Source organism: Spermophilus citellus (assembly GCF_964194105.1).
Source record: "Spermophilus citellus genome assembly, chromosome: 1".
Lineage (NCBI taxonomy): Eukaryota > Metazoa > Chordata > Mammalia > Rodentia > Sciuridae > Spermophilus > Spermophilus citellus.
This window is the reverse complement of record NC_138182.1, coordinates 266,734,271-266,740,270: the sequence shown is the minus strand read 5'-3', so window position 1 is coordinate 266,740,270 and position 6,000 is coordinate 266,734,271.

The window sequence follows — 6,000 nt, the reverse complement described above, 5'->3', positions numbered from 1 at the left end:
AATATAATTTGCCAAAATCATGCATGGGTAAAAGATCCATTCCAAGAAACATTAGTGGCTTTTAATGTAACAATATAAAAATTCATTGACATTGTTTAATATTCCACGCTACAGCTAAGTGTGTGTATGTGTGTGTGTGTGTGTGTGTGTGTGTGTGTGTGTGACATGCAAACTGTGGGTCCAAGCTAGAGCCCTGAATAAACTAATCACATACTCTTCTACTGAGCAACAACCCCAGCCTTGTGATAAAAATCTTTAGGAGACTCTCATTTGCCACGCTTTGAAAAGTAACAAAGAATAGCCTCAATTATCTGAAAAGGTTATTAAAAATACTTCTCCCTTTTTCAGTTGAGGTTGTCCCTCAGCATTCAAAGAGGGTAAGTTCTAGGATCCCTCCATAACAAAATCTGCAGATACTCAAGTCCAGCATAGTATTTACATATAACCTAAACATATCCCTCCATATATTTTACATCAATTCTGAATTCCTTATAATATCCAATACCATGTTAAGTGTTATGTGATAGGTGTACTGTGTTGTTTAGGGAATAATGACAAGAAGAAAAGTCTGTACACATTCAGTGTTAGATGCAATTTCCTCCTAATATTTATGATTCTTGGTTGGCTGAGTCTGCAATGTGGAACCTGGGGGTATGGAGAGCTGACAATATAGATCTGTGTGAGATTAGATTTTCTTCATATTCTTCAACCAAAGCAATGTACTACAACAGACTAAAGGCATAAACAGGGATAAGGCTTCAGATGTCTTCTATTAAGCTAGACTTTTTAAAAAAATTGCAGAATTACAAAAGTAATGTCAGTGTTGTCACTAAATTTTCCTTTGCTTTGGAAGTATGTTACATTTTTATGGAACTATGTTATGATAACAAGTCATAGAATCCTCCTTTATTTTAATAACACATATTTTTAAAAGATCAGTTTCAGGGCTGGGGTTGTGGCTCAGTTCTAGAGCACTTGTCTAGCACGTGGGAGACACTGGGTTCGATCCTCAGCACCAGATAAAAAATTAAATAAAAAAATAAAGGTTTTGTGTCTCTCTACAACTAAAAATATTTAAAAGATCAGTTTCAATTTTCAGTTCAGTAAATATTGACACATATGATCCATTTCAATTTCAAATTCAGTAACTACTGACCCACATTTCAGTACTCTGTCTCTAATGGAATGGCTTTGTGGACTGTATTTGTCTCTTAAGCCTCTTGAGGAGGTATACAAATTGTGCAGTTTCTTGGAGCCAAGGGTGGAGTTAAGCCTCTAAAGATCAGCTTCTGGGCTGGAGGCAGTGAGCACCTGGCCTTTTTTACAGTGCATTGACCAGCTGTTCTGTATGGCCAGGAAGACCTGGTTGAACCACTTCCACTAATGGAGGTAAGCAAAGGTAACACAGGGCTGGCTGTGAGTGAAATTCCCAGAAGCTTCTGGCTTCTGCACAAAAATTAGGTAGAGCAGGTAGCACTCTAGGGTACTTAGAGTGTTCCCCTTGCCAGCAATCTTCCTGGGGGGGGGGGCGCATGGTGCAGAGAGAGAGCACACATTTTTTTTCTCAAACTGATAGGAACATGTGACTCACAGGAGGGCTAGGCTCCAGGTGTGTACTGTGCACACACGTGGAGGTCTGCCTTTTTTTTCACTTGTACCATGACCTGAGCTGCTTCCACAGACCTATACCCTTGCTTCCATTGGCTGCAGAAATGGAAATGGGCATGTGCATTTGTCCATTGCGAGATCTCTGAAGGTCCATAACTATCTAAAGAAAAGAGGTTTATTTAGCCCACAGTTTTGGAGCTCAAGGGCTGCATCTTGTGACGGCCTTCCTGATGAGTACTAAGGCTGTGCAAAGCATCGTGTGACAAGATAGAGAAAGTCTGTATGTCCCTTCTGGTCTCTTCTCTCTTCTTAGAAAGCTGCCAGTATGCCCTGATGAATTTATCTAATCCCAGCCGCCTTACAAAGTTCCGTCTCAAATGCCACAGTTGGATAAAGTTTCCATCTTCTAAATACCTCGCAATGGGAATCAAGTTCCAAAACAAACCCTTGGGGGACACAACCATATCATATTCAATCCTTGGCAGTATAGCATAATGGGGGAGCTGGGGTGTTCCCCAGTTCTGCCACTTATATAAGCCCTTTCTGTCCCAAGTGCTTCATCAATGAGATAAAGACAACACATTTAGCTCCTAAGGTTGCTTTGGGGGAGAATGCAATGAGTTACAGCACATAAAGCACCTAGAAGAGCCCTTGGCACATAGTGAATGCTGCCAGGAGGTAGGAGCATCAGCACCAGCCTGGAGTGTTGGAGATATGATGAAGTCAGAAGTCAAGGCTAGGGCAGGTCAGGGAGCGCTTTTTGGCTCTAGAAAGGAGTTTGGATTAAGTCCGGATGCTGTGGAAAACCTTGGAGGCTGGGAAATTGCTTGCTTTGATTTACACAGCTGTGTGGAAGGTGAAATTTAATGAGGCAAGAATAAGAGGGAGACCAGCCCTGAGCTGTATCATAGTGAACAAGAGACACTGTCTTAAACTAAGCAGGTAGCAATGAAGGGGGCTAGAAGTAATCTGGCTTCAGATATTCTTTGAAAATAGAGCAGTTGGTATTTAGCTGTGGGGCTCTGAGCAAGTGAGAAAAGAATCAAGGGTGGCCCTGGGTCTGGGAACAGTGGATGGAAGTCCCGGAGTACCCATTGGAGGGGGGATGGATGGATAACTCTCTTTCAGCCACAAAAACTCTGTTACCTTCCTTGTCCTTCATTCTTATTACCAAACACAGCACTAATAGATGCTCACAGAACTCCAGGTCTCCAGCCCCTCTTTTTTGGTGCAACTGACCTTCCTGCTATCTTCAGGCAGTTTTTCCTGGTTCTTTTTCAAGTCCTCCCACCGGCAGCCTGATCCTCTTTTTGCCTAAGTCCAGCTCACCTTTCAAGGCAAATGCAAGCACAGCTCCTTCACAAAGCTCTTCCCTTCTGAATTGCAATACAAATTATAACTATCACCCATTTGATTTCTAGTATGTTATTAATCTTTTCATTCAAAAATTTATTTACTTTCTTCCACTGTTCCCTGAATGCTTTCCGACAGAACCTCAAAGATGGGGACAGCATTGGATGGGAGGTCAGGAGAGCTGCATATATTTTTGGAAGGGTGGGAATTAGAAGGTGCCTTTAGAGGACAGAAGGACACAGAGGACAACTCCACACACTTCCTGGAGCTCTGGACTTACTCGGCACAGCATCCGATTTATGCTAAAGTCACCCAGAGTGCCAGGCCCATTTCCAAGGGACTTATGTTGTCTAGGCTTCTTATCGCTGGTGAATAACTTGAGGCTGCTTCTCTGGGGTGTGAACTGTGCAGAGGAGATGGTTGAGTGGGCAGCTCTTTGGATAATGGGCCACCTGTCCTCATTTTCCCACAGGCCTTGTTTTGTTGTCAGCCAGGTTCCCAAGCTGAACAGAGAAAGACGGATCCCTGCAGAGCTCATCCTAGGCCAACTCTCTGGGTTTATAAAAGGCACAAGCTGCTATCTTTAATTGGTTCCAGTGGTTTCCCCCACCTATTGGTAAATTGATAATATGGTCATTTCTCATTATCCATGGGGGATTGGTTCCAGGACCCCTATGGAGGGCTGAGTCCATGGGTGCTCACAATGGCATAGCATTTGTATGTAACCTACACACATCATCCTGAATACTTTAAATCATTGCTAGATTACTGATCATGCCTGGTACCATGTAAATGTGATGTAAATAATTGTTACAATGTATTGCTTAGGGAATAACCACAAGAGAGATTCCGTTCATGTTCAGGACACATGCCATATTTTCCCAACTATTTTTGATTCATACTTCGTTGAATATGTGTTTGTGGAATCCTTAGCTATGGAGGGCCTACTGTAGTTTAATTTTTAGTGCTTAACCATCAGTCTCTTCCTTATGGGCCTCACTAGGATCTGAAATTATCTGATTGGTCCCTTCTCTGTGTCAAACTATGTATTAAGATTATGCTTGCCATGATTAGAGGAGATTAACATCCTTATTAACAATAAACTCACTTCATTGATTACCCAGGTTGGCACAGGGCAGGGTCCTGTGGCTCCTCCTTTATTTCACTCCTTCTCCCTTTTCTCTCTCCTCCCTCTTCTTTCCCCTGTTGAAATGTTTGTTTCCAATTATACATCGGTGGAAGTATGGAAGATGGTGGTGCTGGGTGGGTGGGTGGGATCTGTGGCTATGGTGCTGTGGAAGTTTGGGGCCTGGAATGGGAGACACCTGGTTGAGCAGCTGGGGGACAGCTGGAAAGTACTGAGCTTCTTGGCAGAGCACCAACCTTTTCACAATAACTCTCTTGTAGCCTGAACCATGACCACTAAAGGACCTGTGGAACCTGTGATTGTCCCTTCATACAGCAGAGGGACTTGGCAAATTTTGATCAAGCTAAGGATCTTGAAATGGGGGTATGATCTTTGGTAGACCCTGAATGGAATTCTAAGTATCCTCATAAGAGGGAGGTGGAGGGAGACAATACGACCAATGTGACTGTAAAAGTAACCATAATAAAAAAAATGAGAGTAACCAGAAGCCAGAAAAAGCAAGAAACAGATTTTTAAAAAGAAAAGAAAAGAAAGAAACAGATTTTCTCCTGGGTCTTCCAGACACCTTGATTCAAGACCCATAAAATTGACTTCTAGTATCCAGAATTATGAGAATAAATTTGCATTGCTTTAACCCATCAAGTCTGTGGTAAGCAGCTATAGGAAATTAATGTAGCTCCTCAGCCTACCCTGCGTCTGGATCCTCTAAGGAGCCTCCTAAGGGTCTAAAAGTCATTCATGATGCAACCTGGTGAGTGCTTAGGATCAACTGGACATCAAGGACTGAACAAGGATCTTTTTGCTGCAGACAGACTTGCTCTCCCAGGAGGCATCCTACACGTTCAGAGTAGAACCTGAGGGGTCAGGCTGCAGTCTGTTGTGTCCCAGGAAGACTTTGGCTTACAGCCTATGTTAGTGAGTGTTCTCCAAGAGAAACAGACACACACATATATAATTTATTATAAAGAATTGCCTCACATCATTATAGAGGCCAAGAAGTCCCAAGATTTTCCATCTGAATGCTGGATTCCCAGGAAAGTTAGTGGTGTAGTTCTGAGAACTGTAGGTCTGATGGCATAAATCCCAGTCAAGGGCAGGAGAAGGCTAATACTGAAGCTCAGACAGGGGGAAAGAACACATTCCCCCCCCCCTTTTCCACCTTTTGATTCTATTCAGGCCATCAGTGATTGGTACAGGGAGTAGCAATCTGCTTGAGCAATCAGAAATAGTGTTTAATCTGGACAAGTCCCTGTCAGATTGAGACATAAGATTAACATTATAATGTCTTGTATCTAAGGTAATCAGTTTTTCCCCTGAGCTTCCTTTTGCCTTCTAAGTCTACAAAGATAAACTTCGAAAACAGACCAACTGGCCAAGGATGAAAACATAATTTGTAAGGTTTGATACAAAATTCAAATGCAAAGCCCACTCTTCTATACTTGATGGGAATTTCAAGGTGGTGACAGCTGAGCATTAGCCAAGTAGGAGGCCTCCTGAAGGAGGACCTCTGAGCTACTCTGCTGTGGCCATCTATCAAGAGGCCTCCTGCCTTTGGTTTCCCCTTACGTTTCTAGGTTGGATTTCCACTTCCTATACCACTTTCTTAAGTACATGAAGCATTTTAGGAAGTGATTTTTTTTCTTCATTCCTTGTCTCTTTCATGGAAGAGACTACTGCTTTCCAAGTTGCCAAGCCAAAAATAGGACATGCTTGAAGAATGAAATGAGACTCAGGATCCTGCTGATATCTGATGTTTTCAAAACAAACAAGGACAGCTATAAATATGGTTTATGAGCTCATTAAAAATCCCCAAACCACAACATCACCACCGGAAAGTGAGTGTCATTTTAGTGAAGCTCTTTAACGCTTCACAGTGAACCTGTTCTGCAGTT